The sequence below is a fragment of the Brienomyrus brachyistius genome, chromosome 2 (assembly GCF_023856365.1).
Source record: "Brienomyrus brachyistius isolate T26 chromosome 2, BBRACH_0.4, whole genome shotgun sequence".
Classification (NCBI taxonomy): Eukaryota; Metazoa; Chordata; class Actinopteri; order Osteoglossiformes; family Mormyridae; genus Brienomyrus; species Brienomyrus brachyistius.
In genome coordinates, this window is record NC_064534.1 from 38,995,760 (window position 1) to 39,019,375 (window position 23,616).

Consider the following 23,616-nt stretch of genomic DNA (forward strand, 5'->3'; position numbering starts at 1 on the left):
GTTCTGCTCTTCTCCTTTCAAAACTTGCTAAAAGCTGTATTTAATGTTTAGGTTAGTGGGAATCACAGAGGAATTAGGGATGGAAACTTCTTTGCTGGTGGTAGAAGCGGTCTGGTGAATTTTTAGAGAGAAGAGGCCGTCAATGTTTGAATGTAGAAAATTGTTCTGGCTGCAGCCTGCAGTATGGACTTGTTGGTGTGTGTAGCTCCCAGTGTTCTGACAGCGCGACGTTTTGGGGAAGCATGTGATTCAGCAGCTACCAGTGGGCTTCGTGCGGCGGAGATTTTGTGGCTGTTAGTGGAGTTGATAACAGAAGGTCATTAAGAGAAGCCTGCATGCGGTAGGCAAAGGAGTAATGTTTGCCGGCGGGGGACGTGCGGCGATTAACCTGTGCGGTAGTGAAGAGGAGTTAAAGAGAAGGAAGTGTGCGGATGCGGAAAGAATGGAATAATTGTGGTAGGCTGCCGGCTGAGTAGTTTGGTGAATGTTTGGTGTGGTTCCGGCACTGCCGATTGGATGGTGGGGCTGCAGTGTGAGTCAGATAAAAAAAAAAAAAAACAGGAGTAGGATCCAATGGGACAAACTGGCATGTATAGAGGCGTGTAATGCAAAAGGGCTGTTTTTGGTAGTTTTTCTCGCTCACGGCCATACCACCCTGAACACGCCCGATCTCGTCTGATCTCGGAAGCAAAGCAGGGTAGGGTCTGTTTAGTACTTGGATGGGAGACCTCCTGGGAATACCCGGTGCTGTAAGCTTTTCTCACTTTTACTTTATACAGGGGGCGCTCCACTTCACGATTAATTTAAATCTATTACTCCCCTTCCATTTTACTATTTTATATATATATTTCTTTTTTCTCTCATTCATGAAGGCAGCTTTTACACACGTTTTACTCTAAATACTTCCTGGTAATTCTAGGTGCTGTAAGCTGTTCGTGCCTTTATTCCACCAGGGCGCGATCTTCTCACAAACTTGAAGACTGTCACTCCCCATTCACATTTTACAACTTATTGTTAATGATAAAGAGACAGCTTTTTACACACAGTTTTAAACAAAGTACTGATATTATTCCTCTTCAACTGACCGCTTTGTTTTCTATGCAAAAACCACTTCGCCACAGAAGACTCGATATTATTGGCATAGCAAGTTCTGCTCTTCTCCTTTCAAAACTTGCTAAAAGCTGTATTTAAAAGAACAGATTGGCCGGGGTAATTCACACCCTTCAATGCCAGCTTAATGTTTAGGTTAGTGGGAATCACAGAGGAATTAGGGATGGAAACTTCTTTGCTGGTGGTAGAAGCGGTCTGGTGAATTTTTAGAGAGAAGAGGCCGTCGATGTTTGAATGTAGAAAATTGTTCTGGCTGCAGCCTGCAGTATGGACTTGTTGGTGTGTGTAGCTCCCAGTGTTCTGACAGCGCGACGTTTTGGGGAAGCATGTGATTCAGCAGCTACCAGTGGGCTTCGTGCGGCGGAGATTTTGTGGCTGTTAGCGGAGTTGATAACAGAGGGTCGTTAAGAGAAGCCTGCATGCAGTAGGCAAAGGAGTAATGTTTGCCGGCGGGGGACGTGCGGCGATTAACCTGTGCGGTAGTGAAAAGGAGTTAAAAAGAAGGAAGTGTGCGGATGCGGAAAGAATGGAATAATTGTGGTAGGCTGCCGGCTGAGTAGTTTGGTGAATGTTTGGTGTGGGTCCGGCGCTGCCGATTGGATGGTGGGGCTGCAGTGTGAGTCAGATAAAAAAAAAAAAAAACAGGAGTAGGATCCAATGGGACTAACTGGCATGTATAGAGGCGTGTAATGCAAAAGGGCTGTTTTTGGTAGCATCTCTCGCTTACGGCCATACCACTCTGAACATGCCCGATCTCGTCTAATTTTGGAAGCTAAGCAGGGTAGGGTCTGGTTAGTACTTGGATGGGAGACCACCTGGGAATACCAGGTGCTGTAAGCTTTTCTCACTTTTACTTTATACAGGGGGCGCTCCACTTCACGATTAATTTGAATCTAGCACTCCCCTTCCATTTTACTATTTTATATATATATTTTTTTTTTCTCTCATTCATAAAGGCAGCTTTTAGAAACCGTTTTACTCTAAATACTTCCTGGTAATTCTAGGTGCTGTAAGCTGTTCGTGCCTTTATTCCACCAGGGCGCGATCTTCTCACAAACTTGAAGACTGTCACTCCCCATTCACGTTTTACAACTTATTGTTAATGATAAAGAGACAGCTTTTTACACACAGTTTTAAACAAAGTACTGATATTATTCCTCTTCAACTGACCGCTTTGTTTTCTATGCAAAAACCACTTCGCCACAGAAGACTTGATATTATTGGCATAGCAAGTTCTGCTCTTCTCCTTTCAAAACTTGCTAAAAGCTGTATTTAAAAGAACAGATTGGCCGGGGTAATTCACACCCTTCAATGCCAGCTTAATGTTTAGGTTAGTGGGAATCACAGAGGAATTAGGGATGGAAACTTCTTTGCTGGTGGTAGAAGCGGTCTGGTGAATTTTTAGGGAGAAGAGGCCGTCGATGTTTGAATGTAGAAAATTGTTCTGGCTGCAGTCTGCAGTATGGACTTGTTGGTGTGTGTAGCTCCCAGTGTTCTGACAGCGCGACGTTTTGGGGAAGCATGTGATTCAGCAGCTACCAGTGGGCTTCGTGCGGCGGAGATTTTGTGGCTGTTAGCGGAGTTGATAACAGAGGGTCGTTAAGAGAAGCCTGCATGCAGTAGGCAAAGGAGTAATGTTTGCCGGCGGGGGACTTGCGGCGATTAACCTGTGCGGTAGTGAAAAGGAGTTAAAAAGAAGGAAGTGTGCGGATGCGGAAAGAATGGAATAATTGTGGTAGGCTGCCGGCTGAGTAGTTTGGTGAATGTTTGGTGTGGGTCCGGCGCTGCCGATTGGATGGTGGTGCTGCAGTGTGAGTCAGATAAAAAAAAAAAAACCAGGAGTAGGATCCAATGGGACTAACTGGCATGTATAGACGCGTGTAATGCAAAAGGGCTGTTTTTGATCACGTCTCTCGCTTACGGCCATACCACCCTGAACACGCCCGATCTCATCCGATCTCGGAAGCCAAGCAGGTTAGGGTCTGGTCAGTACTTGGATGGGAGACCTCCTGGGAATACCAGGTGCTGTAAGTGTAACCCGTGGAAGAAATAATTATAGTTAATATAAGTTCATATAATTTAATAAAGGGTTAGATTTATAATGCTAGTATTGAAAGGTTAACCAATTCTGCACATAAAGAAAAAATGTGTTCATGTATTGTTCTGTGCTTAATGTTATAATATTGTTTGGTATTGTAAGAATATAATTGGAATGTGTAATGTGTATTACCTAACCGGTGAACCAATGAGAAGGGAGTATGTGTCTGAGGGTGGAAGGAAGTACGATGTAAGGAGGAGGGACAAGAGAGGAGACAGAGGCGGGAAGGAGGAGAGTTAATGGTGAAGTACACGGAGAGTGTATTTGCTAAAACCGCCTGTAAAAGTTCACATAAATGATCGGCTAGATCATTTAACACTAGAACTGCCAAATCTACGCAAATTTGCGTAAATTCCCTGGGCCTAACACCTACTAGCATCCCTGCTGAGAGTTTCTTGGGCCATTGTCCTCCTGCTTTTGTTGTGCAAACACACCCATTACCTGTGAGGCCTGGCACATTTGCATTTTTTTACTCAGAGCAGCTAAAATCCAAGGCAGGCTAAACCTCTGTGTGTGACATGGAAACCTTCACAAAAGTCTGCCATATCTATACCAAATATCCCACATTCTGACTGACCTGCAAATATGAAAGACACACATTCACAAAATATATGGAAGCACAAGTCTGTTTTATTTATAAAAAAAATTGAGTGTTTCAAACTTTGCAGTGTTTGCAGACCCAGTGACCATCATCCCTGCATTTGGCGCAAGTGAATTTGTAACACTTTGCACTGGTAAACCTGCTGCGGTTTCTGTTGCAGTTCTCCTGTACCTGACACTGAGTTGTCCATACAAGTCCTGGCACAGCAGCAGCCTTCCTCTGTCCCCATAGCCTTTTGTGGCATAAATTGGCAATGGAGTTCCTTGGCTAGATGACTCAAAAATAATCTTCTTTTGCCTTCCCACCCTGTACATGCCTTGTACAGAACGTAGGAATTTGCCACCACCAGGTCCAGCATGTTGTAAAATACAGCTACTGTCCACCTGCATGTTGCTGCTCTTACGGAATACATGCGCGCCATTTGGTCCAACACATTTACACCACACTATAACAGCAGAGAGAGAGAGAGTCATGAGTGTATTTGCTTTTTTTCTACCTTCTTTCTATATAGGCCTGTATAGTACATATCAGAAAACATTGTAGCACTGATGTAAAATTATACACACATTCACATACCTTCATGTGGTTATAGTCTGTTATCGTGTTGGGTTTCCTCTTTCTGCCTTCACAGATCGCCACATCTTGGTCCAAGGAACTCAGAACACACACAATCTTGTTTTTTTAGGTGCATAAATTGTCAAGGAGACACTGCCACTTCTAAGCACTGACGCGGAGAATTCCTCTTGCTGTGCAGTGTCCTTTGAAATTGGAGGAAGTTCATACCAAACTTTATTCCCTGTGCTCAGTAGTGTTGTTTTGCGCTGAAGCAGTCTGTGTGACAGTGCCAGTGAGGTGAAGAAATTGTCCGTTGTGACATTTCTCCCGTCATCCAGAAATGGCTCCATCAGACTCATGACCATGTTCTCTGCCAGCCTCTCCCTTTTCTGGTGACTGGGGTCCTTTCCCAAGTTAGGGGACACGTTGCAGACGTATTTGGTCTCCAAATCCGTGGCCATCCAGAACTTGATCCCAAATTTGTCCGGCTTGGATGCGATATACCAAGTGACATGGAATGGATCCACATCTACTCCACGTTGTCTTTCCACCGGTGTCCCTCAGGGCTCGGTTCTTGGCCCTCTCCTATTCTCCCTCTACACTAAATCTCTTGGCGAAGTTATATCCTCACATGGCTTCTCCTACCACTGCTATGCCGATGACACTCAACTCATCCTCTCCTTCCCTCCCTCAGACACTCATGTCTCCACTAAGATCTCTACATGCTTGGCAGACATCTCATCTTGGATGACCACTCACCAGCTAAAACTCAAAACTAGTAAAACTGAGTTGCTTTACATCCCGGCTGACTCATCCCCCCTCCAGGACCTTGCGATCTCCTTTGACAACTCCCTGATCCGTCCTTCGGTTTCTGCTAGAAACCTTGGAGTTACCATAGATGATCGGTTGTCATTTTCCTCACATATCACCAGTCTTTCTCGCTCTTGTCGGTTTCTCCTCTTTAACATCAGGAGGATACGTCCATTTCTTTCCACCCAGGCTACCCAGATACTCGTCCAGTCCCTCGTCATCTCACGCCTTGACTACTGCAACTCGCTTCTAGCGGGTTTACCACTGAGCGCCATCCGTCCCCTCCAACTGATTCAGAATGCAGCTGCTCGTCTTGTTTTCATCCTTCCCAAGTTCTCCCACACCACTCCTTTGCTGCGCTCCCTCCACTGGCTTCCTGTAGCTGCACGCATCAGATTCAAAACACTGATGCTCGCATACAAAGCCAAAAATTCTCTGGCACCATCCTACCTAAAGGACCTCATCACACCCCGCTCTGCACCACGATCTCTCCGATCCTCCAGCACTGCTCGACTGGTCCCACCTCCCCTCAAAGCACAAGGAAGACACGCATCTCGGCTCTTCTCTGTCCTGGCACCTAATTGATGGAATGAACTCCCCCTAGATGTCCGAACAGCTGAATCCTTGAATGTCTTCAAGCGACGACTCAAAACTTTTCTTTTTCAGAAATACCTGACGTAGAACTTCTATATTCTTACTCGACTCTTTTTCTGGTGTGTGTTTTAAAAAAATAAAATAAAATAAAAATTCTGCACTACTCAATGGCGTTCTCAGAGATAGTATTCGTAGCTGGGGTCCTTATTGAGCTAGCATCGGAAATTCATTGCAGAGTCTCAAAGCACTTATGTAAGTCGCTCTGGCTAAGGGCGTCTGCCAAATCCTGTAAATGTAAATGTAAATATACTGCATGGACAATGAACCTTGGTCGAGAACAGCTGTACATCTATGTTCATGTGTTCTCCTGGAGTGAAACTTTCAGCACAGTTCTTGGTGAAGGCTGGCAGAAAACGTGGTCATGAGTCTGATGGAGTCATTTCTGGATGACGGGAGAAATGTCACAATGGACAATTTCTTCACCTCACTGTCACTGTCACACAGACTGCTTCACTTTACTGGGCATGGTGAATAACGTTTGCCGTGAACTTCCTCCATTGGCAAAGGACACTGCACAGGGAGAGGAATTCTCCACGTCAGTGTTTAGAATGGCGCGCATGTATTCAGTACGAGCAGCAACAAGCAAGTGGCCAGTAGCTGTGTTTTACAACATGCTGGACTTGGTGGCGGTGAATGCCTACGTTCTGTACAAAGCATCTACAGGGTGGAAAGGAAAAAGAAGATTGTTTCCGATTCTTCTAGCCAAGGAACTCCATTGCCAAATACAGGGATGATGGTCACTGGGTTTTCAAACGCTGCAAACACAGACTTTGAAAGATAGACAGACTGTGTGGGACAGTAACCACTGAGACAAAAGGCAGAAAGATGACGAAGAGATGAACCTGGAACTGAGGCACGGATACATCAATTTTTACATGAACAGCCAAACATGCAAAGCTGGAGAGATCACACAAAAACAAAATTCACTTTTGGTGTTATAATTCAGTGATGGCCAATGAAAATGAAATGACATTTTATTCTGTATGTGTATGAGCATGTCAAAAACCATGGACCATGACTTCACTCAGCTTATGACATTTATATACAAACATGCATTGGAGACTGAAGTGTTAGCATGTTTTCATTTTATTCATTTCATTCTATTAGCAACTTTTCATTCTATTTTCACTCAATTTGTTTTATAAATAACACAGACTTGTGTTTCCATATATTTTGTGAATGTGCGTCTTTCATATTTGCAGGTCAGTCAGCGTGTGGGATATTTGGTATAGATATGGCAGACTTTTGTGAAGGTTTCCATGTCACACACAGAGGTTTAGCCTGCCTTGGATTTGAGCTACTCTGAGTAAAAAATGCAAATGCGCCAGGCCTCACAGGTAATGGGTGTGTTTGCACAACAAAAGCAGGAGGAGGATGGGGCTGAAGACCTGCGAAAATCACAGCAGGGGTGACAAACACCTTGGGACTCTCAGCAGAGAATAAAAACTCTGTAAATCTAGTGTTAAAAGTAACTCTACGGGTGGGAAAGTTTGTCGGTGGGTAAGTGTAACTTCGGAGTGAAGTTAACGGCTTAGGACACTGACAAAAGTTAAGAGAGTCAGCGCACGGTGGCTAAAAGTGCCTATGGTGGACGGAGCTGCAAAGTTAGCGGACAGCTAACATCGCGAGTGCCGTGCCAGCGACCCAGAGGACACCGGATTCGCCGAACTGTGGCACTGGACTCATCTAACCTAGCGACGGACGGGACTGACGGAACGGACGGATGCCGATGGAGTCTCCTCATCTTCATAGTAAAGGATTTCCATTTCTTTGATTCAGTGGTATCCCGAAGATTCAGGTACCTGGTTATTTTATAGTGGAAGTCGCCATTTCGCGAATCTACAGCGCACACGAGCGGCGGACAGGCCTGCAACGGTGAACATTTGGGGTTTATGTTTCTAAATTTACGCCTGCTTTATGTTATTTGAACGAATAAGTTTAAGAATTACGGAATATTGATTTATGTGTAGGAGAACCAGTAGTTTGAATTTGATTTAAGGTAACGCAATGGGAATGATTTACAACTGGAAAAGTGTGTTAAATTGTTAAGGCATGTGATTAAGTTTCATTGTAGTAAATACTGATATTGTTGTTTTATATTGCTGTGTGTGTATTTCTCTGAATGAGTGCATTATTGGTTATACTTTGCATACTGGTAGTAGGTATTTTAAGGGTACCAATATTTCTGGGGAAGATACATTTACAATGATTAGTTAGCAAGCATAGTTGTAAGTAAAACAGGTAACTATATATCTTTTGGAGGTTTATACCCTGGGTTTAATATTAGTTTTCATAGGGGCGTTGATACATATAGTCCCATGGACAACAAAGCTTCTAAATTTGATAAGTAAGGTAAATTATTTATTAGTAAGAGATTACACCCCTTACCAAGGGACCTGGGGTAGCTACCCCTATTTAACGCCAGGAGAGCAAAGGGGCGCTACATAAAAATGGAGGCACCGCTGGGATTCTTATTTAGATTTAGGAGTTTTCGTTGTTGGTTGCTAATTTAAAAGTATTAGAAGGGAGATAAACGTTAGTGGAATACTTGTACGGTCCCACTGAAATTGTATCTAGAATTAAGAGGTGTTTTTACATAAAGATGGAGATTGAATCAGTGCTATTAGAGTTAGTGACAGAGCTCAGTGAGTGGTGTCAGGGTGAGTTAATTAGTGAAGACCATGCTTTACTGGCATTGGTTCCCAGAGGCTGTGAAGTTGCCGAGATAGAGGAAACACTTGGAACAATTAAACTTCTGGGACGAGTGAGGGTTAGAGGCAGAAGGGTGAACACTAAGCTTGACAGACTTGTTGTGCTTTGCGAGTGTAGAGAGAGGGTGGATCCCACCAGAGTTCCTCCTGAGGTAATACACCCTACTACAAAAAGCAGTTGGCCTGTCATTATTGCTGCGGCAAGGTCTTCTTTAGAAAAAGGGGGTACAACGCCGTTACAGGTCCTTATTGATGCATCCAATTCCATGGGTTCAGCAGAATCCATTATTCGTGCTATGGGGGATGTGTTAGCGAAAATGGAGAGACCAGGTGAGAGCACCAGTTATCGTCGCCTGCGTATGTTTTCCGGCACCTTGCCTACACCAGCGGGTGAAGAACCCTTAGAGCATTGGCTTGAACAGGCTTGTTTAATGGTGGAGGAAAGCAACTGCTCTGAAAAGGAAAAGCGTAGCCGCATTATGGAGTGTCTTAGAGGACCTGCTCTTGCAGTGGTAAAGGCAATGCGGACAGCTGAAGCTGACATCACCCCTTGGGCATGCTTAGATGCTATTGAGAGTGCCTTTGGTACGGCTGAGTCAGGGGAAGACCTGTATTTTGAATTTAGATTATTGCAACAGGAGAAAGGTGAAAAACTTTCTGATTTCTTAAGGCGATTAGAGCAGTCCCTTATAAAAGTAAGTAGGAAAGGTGGCATTCCTGTAAGTCGGATAGATAGTGCCAGAGTAGAGCAGTTACTGCGGGGGGCCATATATTCAGACTTGATGTTAGTCCAGCTCAAGATAAGGGAGAGAAGGCAGAACCCTCCAAAATTCTTAGAGCTACTAGCTGAGATAAGAGCGGAAGAAGAACATGCAGCAGCCAGAGTCAAGATTAGTATGTCCACCCAACGAGTCTATGCCCACAAGGAGGCGGACAGTCGCCAGACGGAAATGCTGACCCTAAAGGCTGAGGTAAAGGAACTAAAGTCATTGTTTGCTGCTATGACTACAACATCAAGAGAAGAGGGGAATGATGATAGACGATCTGCTCCAGTGGTTCCTGTGCCCTCGGCGACGAGCTGTGAAAAGGCAGAAGTGGCAGCACTGAAGAAACAAATCCATAGGTTACAAAATAAAATGTGCAACAGAGGGGCCAAAGTCCTGGATGCACCGGCAAATGCACTAACAATAGAGCCATCCAGATCCGTTCAAACTAGACGAAAGGCACACCAACCTACTAGGGCTTCTAGTGACAACATCTGTTATCGGTGTGGTGAAGGTGGACACTTTGCTAACAAGTGCCAGAATGATGAAAATCAGAACAAAGTTATTCAGAAGCTCATTCAGTCTCTTAAGAGAGCTAAGGAGGGATCTGTACCCATTCGAGAAGACCCAAGTTCCGACAAAGTCTGCTTAAGTAACAAAAGTGCAGTGATGTCAGTAGGGGGCCCAGGCATTCCCAAGGGTTTGATAGGTCCCACTTCCGTAGTGCACCTGCGAGTAAATGGTCAGCCATGTGATGCTGTCCTAGACAGTGGTTCACAGGTAACCATCATCTTTGAGGCATGGTATAAACAGCATTTGTCTGATGTCCCAATACATCCTGTCTCAGGACTGGCCATTTGGGGATTAAGTGAGACCAGCTACCCATATTTGGGTTATGTGATAGTAGATGTAGAGTTCCCTGAAACTGTCACCGGATCCACAGAGGCTCTTTCCGTCTTAGCTTTGATATGTCCTGGACCCAGAACTCCCGATCAGATTCCTGTTATCCTAGGCACCAACGCTAGTCTCTTCAAGCGGCTAGCCCATCTTTGCCAAGAGACAGCGGGAGTAGATATAGCCGAGACTCTGGGAATCAGCCTGGAGGACTCAGAGCCAAATATCACTTCAGTGACTGGTGAGGGAAATGGAGAGGTAGGATGCGTACAGTGGATGGGTCCTGGCCCACTGACCTTACCTGCGGGCAGTGATCGTCGAGCATTGTGTTGTGTAAAGTTAGAAAAGCCACTGGAAAGGGAGGTGCTGATAGTAGATGCTTCGACCGTAGACCCACTTCCAGCTGGGGTACTGCTGCAGCCAATGATCATGCCCAGTTCAGAGGTGAATGTGAACTATTTTCCTGTGTTAGTACATAATGAGTCAGTACGAGACATGGTTCTTCCAGTGGGAACTGTGATGGGCAATTTATGCCCTGCAGATCCTGTGATGCCTGCTGTGCAGCCTCAGTGTAATGCTAGGACTGAGGTCCCATCAGCGTTTGACTCTAATCTTATTGATTTCGGTGAGTCGCCCATTCCAGAGCGATGGAAATCCCGGCTACGGGGTAAGCTGGCTGAGAGAGCCCGTGTGTTTTCTCTCCATGAGTGGGATGTGGGACTGGCGAAAGGAGTAGAACATCACATCAGGTTATCTGACACAAGACCATTTCGAGAGAGATCGCGGCGACTAGCGCCCGCAGATATCGAGGATGTACGTAGACACCTTCGAGAACTTTTGAAAGCTGGCATTATTAAGGAGTCTCGTAGCCCCTACGCCTCTCCAATAGTTGTAGCCAGAAAGAAGAATGGTAGTGTTAGAATGTGCATAGACTATAGAACACTAAATAGTCGAACAGTGCCTGATCAATACACCACTCCTCGCATCGATGACGCGCTGGATTGCCTAACAGGGAGTCGGTGGTTTTCTGTGTTGGATCTAAGGTCAGGATACTATCAGATTGCTATGGCAGAATCTGACAAGGAAAAAACTGCCTTTATTTGCCCACTAGGATTTTATCAATTTGAAAGAATGCCGCAGGGTATCACAGGAGCCCCAGCAACATTCCAACGGCTGATGGAACGGGCTGTGGGGGATATGAACCTGCTACAGGTGTTGGTTTACCTGGATGACCTGATAGTCTTTGGGAAGACCTTGGAAGAACATGAGGAACGGCTTCTCAAAGTACTTGACCGACTAGACGAGGTTGGACTCAAACTCTCTCTGGACAAGTGCCAGTTTTGCCAACCAAAGGTTAGATATGTAGGGCACATAATATCGGTTGACGGCATTGCTACTGATCCAGAGAAAGTAAAGGCTGTCACTCACTGGCCGTGGCCTACTGATCTAAAATCTCTGAGATCCTTTTTGGGGTTCTGCGGTTATTATAGGAGGTTTGTGGCAAATTATTCTGCTGTTGTCCGACCTCTTACTGAACTAACCAAAGGGTATGCACCTACCCAGAAAGGCAAGAGGCCAGACCAGGAAAAGAAGAAAGTCTATCTGAAAGAGTCAGTGCTATTTGGAGATCGGTGGGACCAGGCTTGCACTGATGCCTTCCACCGAATCATTCAGTGCCTCACTAATGCGCCAGTTCTTGCATTTGCTGACCCAAACAAGCCTTACATATTGCACACAGATGCTAGCTTGAAAGGGCTAGGGGCGGTATTGTACCAAGAACATCCAGAAGGGCTCAGGCCTGTGGCCTTTGCCAGCCGGAGAGTGAGTGCTACTGAACAGCGCTATCCTGTGCACCAGTTGGAATTTTTAGCACTAAAGTGGGCAGTGGTGGATAAATTTCACGATTACCTCTATGGGGCTAAATTCACTGTCCGGACGGACAATAACCCCCTAACCTATGTACTAACAACGGCCAAGCTAAATGCAGCCGGACATCGGTGGTTGGCTGCCTTAGCCACGTATGATTTCAATATCCAGTACCGACCTGGCAAAGCCAATGTGGATGCTGACCTGCTTTCCAGAAACATGGCCGAGGAGGCATGGAGAAGAGACTGTGAGGAGGTACCTCAGATAGGGGTAAAATCCATCTGTCAGAGGATCGGTGGTACGGAGTTGTATGGAATACCGCCCCGATATGTGGATCAACTGGGAGCTTCTCCGGAGTGTATCCCTGAGGTGTTCGCTTTCCCTACTCACATTTCTCTGGGTTCCTTGAGACAGTTGTCCAAAGCTGAATTAGTAGCAGCTCAGAAGAAGGATGATGTCCTACAGAGTGTGATGAGAGCTATGCAGGAAGGAAAGTGGCCAGGTGACAAAGGAACTGCTCCTGAACTGATGTGGTTTAAGAGAGAAAAAAACCGACTTGTGTTGCAAGATGGGTTGTTGCAAAGGACGAGCAAAAGACCTTCTGGAGAACGGGTAACACAGCTGGTGCTGCCGACTGAGTTCCGAGAGGAAGTCCTGCACTCCTTACATGATGATATGGGGCATCTGGGAGTTGATAGAACGATAGATTTGCTACGTGGTAGATTCTATTGGCCCAAGATGGCGATGGATGTGGAACAGTATGTCAAAGACTGTGGAGAGTGTGTTACGCGGAAAACACCTTGCAAGAGGGTTGCACCCCTGCATCAGATTGTAAGTAGTGGCCCAATGGACCTGGTTTGTATAGATTTTCTCTCCATGGAACCAGATTCAAGGGGAATCAGGGATGTATTGGTCGTGACTGATCATTTTACGCGATACGCCCAGGCATTTCCTACAAGGAATCAAAAAGCCCTCACAGTGGCTAAAGTCCTTTTAGAAAAGTACTTTGTGCATTATGGTCTGCCAAGCCGAATACATTCCGACCAAGGGAGAGACTTTGAAAGTCGGGTTATTCGAGAGCTTCTGATGATATTGGGGGTACGGAAATCCCGGACCACTCCCTATCATCCTCAAGGAGATCCTCAACCTGAGAGATTTAACCGCACGTTACTCTCAATGTTAGCGACACTGGGGCATGATAAGAGAAGGTCGTGGAGTCAGCATGTCCCCTATGTCGTCCATGCCTACAACAGTACAAGATGTGACGCCACTGGATACTCCCCATATCTGTTGATGTTTGGCAGAGAAGCTAGGCTGCCAGTGGACCTTTGTTTTGGTACCTCACCGGATGGAACAGGAGACAAACAACATTGCCGGTATGTAGAAAAGCTGAGAGAAGATCTGCAGAAGGCCTATGAGCTCGCACGCAAATCTGCAGACAAGGCACATCAAAGAAACAAAAGAGGCTATGACAGGAAAGTGTGTTTCCAGACTATTAATACGGGTGACAGAGTGCTTCTCCGGAATCTGGGGTTGAGAGGCAAACACAAACTTGAAAGTCGCTGGAGCTCTGTGCCATATATTGTGGTGGGGAAATTACCTAACTTGCCTGTGTACAGAGTGAAGCCTGAAGGTGGGAGGGAGGTTATAAAGACAATACACCGAGATCATCTCTTACCTATCAGTCAGTCTATGAGAATGCCAGAAGCTGAAGGTCGGGAACAGTCACCTGTAAGACCGAAGTCAAGACTACAAAGAACAACAGTCAGACCCGAAAGAAAGGCACAAAGCGTACAGGACAGGGAACTAGATGATACTGATTCATCTTCGGACAGGAACTATGGAAGGACTCGTAGATCGTACAGGTAGAGTCTGCATAAACTTTTACCTAGGAGGACCTTTGGGGAGTCACAGGCTGTGGGGTTCTGTGATGAGGACCGTGAACCAGCAGTCCCAGAGAAAGGTGACGAGGAAGAGGTACTCTCTAGCCCTAATGAGGAGGAATGTTCACTGTATGAGGAATCTGAGGAAGTTTCAGGCATTGATGAGTGTCAAAGCTCTGCTCCGGATAAAGAGTTTCAATCAGATAGGGATGAGGCCGTGGCGCACACCCCTGAGTTGGATCAAACTGACTCAGAACTGGAACAGGAAGATTATCCTATGCCCATTAGTGTTCCTAGGACAAAACGTAGATCAGTTGCTAAGGAAGACGGAAATCTTAGGCGTAGATCTAGCTCTAAAAGACAAGTGAGGCCTGTGATTCGTTTAACGTATGATGAACCAGGTAAGGCTAGTAATCAGCCAATAAAGATTTTCCACAAGGGGATTATTATTAAGTTAGGATATTAAAATAATAATTGGTTACTCTAGAACAAATCCTTTTGTTATTCTATGTGTCAGTTGTCTCATGAGGACATGCAGACGTTTAGAAGGGGGAGGATGTAACCCGTGGAAGAAATAATTATAGTTAATATAAGTTCATATAATTTAATAAAGGGTTAGATTTATAATGCTAGTATTGAAAGGTTAACCAATTCTGCACATAAAGAAAAAATGTGTTCATGTATTGTTCTGTGCTTAATGTTATAATATTGTTTGGTATTGTAAGAATATAATTGGAATGTGTAATGTGTATTACCTAACCGGTGAACCAATGAGAAGGGAGTATGTGTCTGAGGGTGGAAGGAAGTACGATGTAAGGAGGAGGGACAAGAGAGGAGACAGAGGCGGGAAGGAGGAGAGTTAATGGTGAAGTACACGGAGAGTGTATTTGCTAAAACCGCCTGTAAAAGTTCACATAAATGATCGGCTAGATCATTTAAAAGTAACTCTACGGGTGGGAAAGTTTGTCGGTGGGTAAGTGTAACTTCGGAGTGAAGTTAACGGCTTAGGACACTGACAAAAGTTAAGAGAGTCAGCGCACGGTGGCTAAAAGTGCCTATGGTGGACGGAGCTGCAAAGTTAGCGGACAGCTAACATCGCGAGTGCCGTGCCAGCGACCCAGAGGACACCGGATTCGCCGAACTGTGGCACTGGACTCATCTAACCTAGCGACGGACGGGACTGACGGAACGGACGGATGCCGATGGAGTCTCCTCATCTTCATAGTAAAGGATTTCCATTTCTTTGATTCAGTGGTATCCCGAAGATTCAGGTACCTGGTTATTTTATAGTGGAAGTCGCCATTTCGCGAATCTACAGCGCACACGAGCGGCGGACAGGCCTGCAACGGTGAACATTTGGGGTTTATGTTTCTAAATTTACGCCTGCTTTATGTTATTTGAACGAATAAGTTTAAGAATTACGGAATATTGATTTATGTGTAGGAGAACCAGTAGTTTGAATTTGATTTAAGGTAACGCAATGGGAATGATTTACAACTGGAAAAGTGTGTTAAATTGTTAAGGCATGTGATTAAGTTTCATTGTAGTAAATACTGATATTGTTGTTTTATATTGCTGTGTGTGTATTTCTCTGAATGAGTGCATTATTGGTTATACTTTGCATACTGGTAGTAGGTATTTTAAGGGTACCAATATTTCTGGGGAAGATACATTTACAATGATTAGTTAGCAAGCATAGTTGTAAGTAAAACAGGTAACTATATATCTTTTGGAGGTTTATACCCTGGGTTTAATATTAGTTTTCATAGGGGCGTTGATACATATAGTCCCATGGACAACAAAGCTTCTAAATTTGATAAGTAAGGTAAATTATTTATTAGTAAGAGATTACACCCCTTACCAAGGGACCTGGGGTAGCTACCCCTATTTAACGCCAGGAGAGCAAAGGGGCGCTACATAAGCTTTTCTCACTTTTACTTTATACAGGGGGCGCTCCACTTCACGATTAATTTAAATCTATCACTCCCCTTCCATTTTACTATTTTATATATATATATTTTTTTCTCTCATTCATAAAGGCAGCTTTTACACACGGTTTTACTCTAAATACTTCCTGGTAATTCTAGGTGCTGTAAGCTGTCCGTGCCTTTATTCCACCAGGGCGCGATCTTCTCACAAACTTGAAGACTGTCACTCCCCATTCACGTTTTACAACTTATTGTTAATGATAAAGAGACAGCTTTTTACACACAGTTTTAAACAAAGTACTGATATTATTCCTCTTCAACTGACCGCTTTGTTTTCTATGCAAAAACCACTTCGCCACAGAAGACTCAATATTATTGGCATAGCAAGTTCTGCTCTTCTCCTTTCAAAACTTGCTAAAAGCTGTATTTAAAAGAACAGATTGGCCGGGGTAATTCACACCCTTCAATGCCAGCTTAATGTTTAGGTTAGTGGGAATGACAGAGGAATTAGGGATGGAAACTTCTTTGCTGGTGGTAGAAGCGGTCTGGTGAATTTTTAGAGAGAAGAGGCCGTCGATTTTTGAATGTAGAAAATTGTTCTGGCTGCAGCCTGCAGTATGGACTTGTTGGTGTGTGTAGCTCCCAGTGTTCTGACAGCGCGACGTTTTGGGGAAGCATGTGATTCAGCAGCTACCAGTGGGCTTCGTGCGGCGGAGATTTTGTGGCTGTTAGCGGAGTTGATAACAGAGGGTCGTTAAGAGAAGCCTGCATGCAGTAGGCAAAGGAGTAATGTTTGCCGGCGGGGGACGTGCGGCGATTAACCTGTGCGGTAGTGAAAAGGACTTAAAAAGAAGGAAGTGTGCGGATGCGGAAAGAATGGAATAATTGTGGTAGGCTGCCGGCTGAGTAGTTTGGTGAATGTTTGGTGTGGGTCCGGCGCTGCCGATTGGATGGTGGGGCTGCAGTGTGAGTCAGATAAAAAAAAAAAAAAAGAACATTAGTAGTATCCAATGGGACCAACTGGCATGTATAGAGGCGTGTAATACAAAAGGGCTGTTTTCGGTAGCATCTCTTGCTTACGGCCATACCACCCTGAACACGCCTGATCTAGTCTGATCTCGGAAACTAAGCAGGGTAAGGTCTGGTTAGTACTTGGATGGGAGACCGCCTGGGAATACCAGGTGCTGTAAGCTTTTCTCACTTTTACTTTATACAGGGGGCGCTCCACTTCACGATTAATTTAAATCTATCACTCCCCTTCCATTTTACTATTTTATATATATATATTTTTTTTCTCTCATTCATAAAGGCAGCTTTTAGAAACCGTTTTACTCTAAATACTTCCTGGTAATTCTAGGTGCTGTAAGCTGTTTGTGCCTTTATTCCACCAGGGCGCGATCTTCTCACAAACTTGAAGACTGTCACTCCCCATTCACGTTTTACAACTTATTGTTGATGATAAAGAGACAGCTTTTTACACACAGTTTTAAACAAAGTACTGATATTATTCCTCTTCAACTGACCGCTTTGTTTTCTATGCAAAAACCACTTCGCCACAGAAGACTCGATATTATTGGCATAGCAAGTTCTGCTCTTCTCCTTTCAAAACTTGCTAAAAGCTGTATTTAAAAGAACAGATTGGCCAGGGTAATTCACACCCTTCAATGCCAGCTTAATGTTTAGGTTAGTGGGAATCACAGAGGAATTAGGGATGGAAACTTCTTTGCTGGTGGTAGAAGCGGTCTGCTGAATTTTTAGAGAGAAGAGGCCGTCGATGTTTGAATGTAGAAAATTGTTCTGGCTGCAGCCTGCAGTATGGACTTGTTGGTGTGTGTAGCTCCCAGTGTTCTGACAGCGCGACGTTTTAGGGAAGCATGTGATTCAGCAGCTACCAGTGGGCTTCGTGCGGCGGAGATTTTGTGGCTGTTAGCGGAGTTGATAACAGAGGGTCGTTAAGAGAAGCCTGCATGAGGTAGGCAAAGGAGTAATGTTTGCCGTCGGGGGACGTGCGGCGATTAACCTGTGCGGTAGTGAAAAGGAGTTAAAAAGAAGGAAGTGTGCGGATGCGGAAAGAATGGAATAATTGTGGTAGGCTGCCGGCTGAGTAGTTTGGTGAATGTTTGGTGTGGGTCCGGCGCTGCCGATTGGATGGTGGGGCTGCAGTGTGAGTCAGATAAAAAAAAAAAAAAAGAACATTAGTAGTATCCAATGGGACCAACTGGCATGTATAGAGGCGTGTAATACAAAAGGGCTGTTTTCGGTAGCATCTCTCGCTTACGGCCATACCACCCTGAACACGCCTGATCTAGTCTGATCTCGGAAGCTAAGCAGGGTAAGGTCTGGTTAGTACTTGGATGGGAGACCGCCTGGGAATACCAGGTGCTGTAAGCTTTTCTCACTTTTACTTTATACAGGGGGCGCTCCACTTCACGATTAATTTAAATCTATCACTCCCCTTCCATTTTACTATTTTATATATATATATTTTTTTTCTCTCATTCATAAAGGCAGCTTTTAGAAACCGTTTTACTCTAAATACTTCCTGGTAATTCTAGGTGCTGTAAGCTGTTTGTGCCTTTATTCCACCAGGGCGCGATCTTCTCACAAACTTGAAGACTGTCACTCCCCATTCACGTTTTACAACTTATTGTTGATGATAAAGAGACAGCTTTTTACACACAGTTTTAAACAAAGTACTGATATTATTCCTCTTCAACTGACCGCTTTGTTTTCTATGCAAAAACCACTTCGCCACAGAAGACTCGATATTATTGGCATAGCAAGTTCTGCTCTTCTCCTTTCAAAACTTGCTAAAAGCTGTATTTAAAAGAACAGATTGGCCAGGGTAATTCACACCCTTCAATGCCAGCTTAATGTTTAGGTTAGTGGGAATCACAGAGGAATTAGGGATGGAAACTTCTTTGCTGGTGGTAGAAGCGGTCTGCTGAATTTTTAGAGAGAAGAGGCCGTCGATGTTTGAATGTAGAAAATTGTTCTGGCTGCAGCCTGCAGTATGGACTTGTTGGTGTGTGTAGCTCCCAGTGTTCTGACAGCGCGACGTTTTAGGGAAGCATGTGATTCAGCAGCTACCAGTGGGCTTCGTGCGGCGGAGATTTTGTGGCTGTTAGCGGAGTTGATAACAGAGGGTCGTTAAGAGAAGCCTGCATGAGGTAGGCAAAGGAGTAATGTTTGCCGTCGGGGGACGTGCGGCGATTAACCTGTGCGGTAGTGAAAAGGAGTTAAAAAGAAGGAAGTGTGCGGATGCGGAAAGAATGGAATAATTGTGGTAGGCTGCCGGCTGAGTAGTTTGGTGAATGTTTGGTGTGGGTCCGGTGCTGCCGATTGGATGGTGGTGCTGCAGTGTGAGTCAGATAAAAAAAAAAAAAACCAGGAGTAGGATCCAATGGGACTAACTGGCATGTATCGACGCGTGTAATGCAAAAGGGCTGTTTTTGGTCGCGTCTCTCGCTTATGGCCATACCACTCTGAACACGCCCGATATCGTCTGATCTCGGAAGCTAAGCAGGGTAGGTTCTGGTTAGTACTTGGATGGGAGACCACCTGGGAATACCAGGTGCTGTAAGCTTTTCTCACTTTTACTTTATACAGGGGGCGCTCCACTTCACGATTAATTTAAATCTATCACTCCCCTTCCATTTTACTATTTTATATATATATATTTTTTTCTCTCATTCATAAAGGCAGCTTTTACACACGGTTTTACTCTAAATACTTCCTGGTAATTCTAGGTGCTGTAAGCTGTCCGTGCCTTTATTCCACCAGGGCGCGATCTTCTCACAAACTTGAAGACTGTCACTCCCCATTCACGTTTTACAACTTATTGTTAATGATAAAGAGACAGCTTTTTACACACAGTTTTAAACAAAGTACTGATATTATTCCTCTTCAACTGACCGCTTTGTTTTCTATGCAAAAACCACTTCGCCACAGAAGACTCAATATTATTGGCATAGCAAGTTCTGCTCTTCTCCTTTCAAAACTTGCTAAAAGCTGTATTTAAAAGAACAGATTGGCCGGGGTAATTCACACCCTTCAATGCCAGCTTAATGTTTAGGTTAGTGGGAATCACAGAGGAATTAGGGATGGAAACTTCTTTGCTGGTGGTAGAAGCGGTCTGGTGAATTTTTAGAGAGAAGAGGCCGTCGATTTTTGAATGTAGAAAATTGTTCTGGCTGCAGCCTGCAGTATGGACTTGTTGGTGTGTGTAGCTCCCAGTGTTCTGACAGCGCGACGTTTTGGGGAAGCATGTGATTCAGCAGCTACCAGTGGGCTTCGTGCGGCGGAGATTTTGTGGCTGTTAGCGGAGTTGATAACAGAGGGTCGTTAAGAGAAGCCTGCATGCAGTAGGCAAAGGAGTAATGTTTGCCGGCGGGGGACGTGCGGCGATTAACCTGTGCGGTAGTGAAAAGGAGTTAAAAAGAAGGAAGTGTGCGGATGTGGAAAGAATGGAATAATTGTGGTAGGCTGCCGGCTGAGTAGTTTGGTGAATGTTTGGTGTGGGTCCGGCGCTGCCGATTGGATGGTGGGGCTGCAGTGTGAGTCAGATAAAAAAAAAAAAAAGAACATTAGTAGTATCCAATGGGACCAACTGGCATGTATAGAGGCGTGTAATGCAAAAGGGCTGTTTTCGGTAGCATCTCTCGCTTACGGCCATACCACCCTGAACACGCCTGATCTAGTCTGATCTCGGAAGCTAAGCAGGGTAGGGTCTGGTTAGTACATGGATGGGAGACCGCCTGGGAATACCAGGTGCTGTAAGCTTTTCTCACTTTTACTTTATACAGGGGGCGCTCCACTTCACGATTAATTTAAATCTATCACTCCCCTTCCATTTTACTATTTTATATATATATATTTTTTTTCTCTCATTCATAAAGGCAGCTTTTAGAAACCGTTTTACTCTAAATACTTCCTGGTAATTCTAGGTGCTGTAAGCTGTTTGTGCCTTTATTCCACCAGGGCGCGATCTTCTCACAAACTTGAAGACTGTCACTCCCCATTCACGTTTTACAACTTATTGTTGATGATAAAGAGACAGCTTTTTACACACAGTTTTAAACAAAGTACTGATATTATTCCTCTTCAACTGACCGCTTTGTTTTCTATGCAAAAACCACTTCGCCACAGAAGACTCGATATTATTGGCATAGCAAGTTCTGCTCTTCTCCTTTCAAAACTTGCTAAAAGCTGTATTTAAAAGAACAGATTGGCCAGGGTAATTCACACCCTTCAATGCCAGCTTAATGTTTAGGTTAGTGGGAATCACAGAGGAATTAGGGATGGAAACTTCTTTGCTGGTGGTAGAAGCGGTCTGCTGAATTTTTAGAGAGAAGAGGCCGTCGATGTTTGAATGTAGAAAATTGTTCTGGCTGCAGCCTGCAGTATGGACTTGTTGGTGTGTGTAGCTCCCAGTGTTCTGACAGCGCGACGTTTTGGGGAAGCATGTGATTCAGCAGCTACCAGTGGGCTTCGTGCGGCGGAGATTTTGTGGCTGTTAGCGGAGTTGATAACAGAGGGTCGTTAAGAGAAGCCTGCATGAGGTAGGCAAAGGAGTAACCTTTAACCCTGTTGATATATCACTGCTATCTCGGTTAGAAGACTGTCTATTAGATATCCAGTGCTGGATGGCAAAAAATTTCCTTATGTTAAACACAGAAAAAACAGAAGTTCTGGTAATTGGTCCCAAGGCTGCTAGAAATAAGTTCCACCACCTCAACGTTGGTAACCTTCCTACACAACCTAACATGGTAGTTAGAAATCTTGGCGTTCTTGTCGATTCAGATCTATGCTTTGATGCTCACATAAGAAGTATTACTAGAACTGCATTTTATCATCTACGGAACATAGCCAAGCTTCGTAAGATGCTCTCACTTAATGATGCAGAAAAACTAATACATGCCTTCGTAAGTTCCAGACTGGATTACTGTAATGCCCTCCTATCGGGTTGCCCGTCTGGATCCTTGCATAAACTTCAGATGGTACAGAATGCTGCAGCCAGAGTTCTAACAAACACTAAAAAATTTGATCATATTACACCGGTCTTATCCTCTCTTCATTGGCTGCCAGTTAAGTCTCGAATTGACTATAAAATACTGCTATTAACTTATAAAGCACTAAATGGCCTTGCACCAGAATACCTTAGTGAACTGCTGACCACATACAACCCTCCACGCTTGCTTCGCTCTCAAGCCATGGGATATCTGTTAGTGCCTAGGGTAGAAAGAGCTACGGCAGGCTGCAGAGCTTTCTCCTACAAAGCTCCTCTGCTGTGGAATGGTCTTCCACCGGATGTGCGGGTTTCAGGTTCACTCTCAATATTCAAGTCCAGACTAAAAACACACCTGTTTAGTTTAGCGTATAGGGACACTAGTTCTAGCCCTAGCTAACTCTTCACTCCCAGTCAGACCTGTAGTGTGAGGTGTAGAGCTGGGTGGGGATCGGTGCCATTGGCTTTGGATGAACTGGATTGTCAGTGCTGTCACTCTAGCTTTGCAATCTCTTGTGGAACTGGAGTGCTGACATTTCAGGGACTCCCCATGCCGGCATTCCCACTTGCCTCTCCCTCCTACTGATGCTGCCATAGCCATATCTGCCGGAGCTTGCAGATTGCACTTCATATTGTACTCACCTAGCTTTTAGCACTGCCAATAGCCTCCTCTACTATGCCTAATTGTACATTTTATTTCCCCTACTCCTCCTGGGGGTGATGCCTGGAGACCTCAATCTATCAAGATATCCAGCACACCCGACCACCACCAGTGACGTCCCTGCATCCAGCTCGCCGTTCTGTTCTTCCGTGTATGACCCGCTGCCTTACCTCTGGTTGCCTGGCAATTGGAAGAAGACTCGGCTTCGGCTCTCTCTATTTGACTATCCCTGCCGGCCCCTGGAGGATGGGCTTCCCCTTTGAGTCTGGTCCCTCTCAAGGTTTCTTCCTTCTAGGGAGTTTTTCCTTGCCACTGTCGCCTATGGCTTACTCACTGGGGGCTTTGGGTGAGGATACTGTAAAGCGCTTTGAGACAATGTAATGTTGTGATAATGCGCTATATAAAAATAAATTTGTTGTTGTTTGTTGTTGTTGAGTAATGTTTGCCGTCGGGGGACGTGCGGCGATTAACCTGTGCGGTAGTGAAAAGGAGTTAAAAAGAAGGAAGTGTGCGGATGCGGAAAGAATGGAATAATTGTGGTAGGCTGCCGGCTGAGTAGTTTGGTGAATGTTTGGTGTGGGTCCGGCGCTGCCGATTGGATGGTGGGGCTGCAGTGTGAGTCAGATAAAAAAAAAAAAAGAACATTAGTAGTATCCAATGGGACCAACTGGCATGTATAGAGGCGTGTAATGCAAAAGGGCTGTTTTCGGTAGCATCTCTCGCTTACGGCCATACCACCCTGAACACGCCTGATCTCGTCTGATCTCGGAAGCTAAGCAGGGTAGGGTCTGGTTAGTAGTTGGATGGGAGACTGCCTGGGAATACCAGGTGCTGTAAGCTTTTCTCACTTTTACTTTATACAGGGGGCGCTCCACTTCACGATTAATTTAAATCTATCACTCCCCTTCCATTTTACTATTTTATATATATATTTTTTTTTTCTCTCATTCATAAAGGCAGCTTTTACACACCGTTTTACTCTAAATACTTCCTGGTAATTCTAGGTGCTGTAAGCTGTTCGTGCCTTTATTCCACCAGGGCGCGATCTTCTCACAAACTTGAAGACTGTCACTC

General features: G+C 44.8%; 8 non-coding genes across 8 annotated transcripts; all 8 read left to right on the forward strand.

Moving 5' to 3' along the window:
• The first annotated feature begins 637 nt into the window (after window positions 1–637).
• LOC125736057 (5S ribosomal RNA) lies at window positions 638–756 on the forward strand. The gene has a single exon (XR_007395340.1). It is a non-coding gene; the product is annotated as a 5S ribosomal RNA (ribosomal RNA).
• A 1,075-nt stretch (window positions 757–1,831) lies between these two features.
• Window positions 1,832–1,950, forward strand: LOC125731108 (5S ribosomal RNA). The gene has a single exon (XR_007391395.1). It is a non-coding gene; the product is annotated as a 5S ribosomal RNA (ribosomal RNA).
• Window positions 1,951–3,025: 1,075 nt separating this feature from the next.
• On the forward strand, window positions 3,026–3,144 carry LOC125736335 (5S ribosomal RNA). The gene has a single exon (XR_007395616.1). It is a non-coding gene; the product is annotated as a 5S ribosomal RNA (ribosomal RNA).
• A 13,804-nt stretch (window positions 3,145–16,948) lies between these two features.
• LOC125731191 (5S ribosomal RNA) lies at window positions 16,949–17,067 on the forward strand. Its single transcript, XR_007391473.1, has one exon. It is a non-coding gene; the product is annotated as a 5S ribosomal RNA (ribosomal RNA).
• A 1,079-nt stretch (window positions 17,068–18,146) lies between these two features.
• On the forward strand, window positions 18,147–18,265 carry LOC125737040 (5S ribosomal RNA). Its single transcript, XR_007396307.1, has one exon. It is a non-coding gene; the product is annotated as a 5S ribosomal RNA (ribosomal RNA).
• A 1,076-nt stretch (window positions 18,266–19,341) lies between these two features.
• Window positions 19,342–19,460, forward strand: LOC125729877 (5S ribosomal RNA). The gene has a single exon (XR_007390271.1). It is a non-coding gene; the product is annotated as a 5S ribosomal RNA (ribosomal RNA).
• Window positions 19,461–20,537: 1,077 nt separating this feature from the next.
• On the forward strand, window positions 20,538–20,656 carry LOC125736827 (5S ribosomal RNA). The gene has a single exon (XR_007396095.1). It is a non-coding gene; the product is annotated as a 5S ribosomal RNA (ribosomal RNA).
• Window positions 20,657–23,263: 2,607 nt separating this feature from the next.
• Window positions 23,264–23,382, forward strand: LOC125736020 (5S ribosomal RNA). The gene has a single exon (XR_007395303.1). It is a non-coding gene; the product is annotated as a 5S ribosomal RNA (ribosomal RNA).
• The last annotated feature ends 234 nt before the right edge of the window (window positions 23,383–23,616 follow it).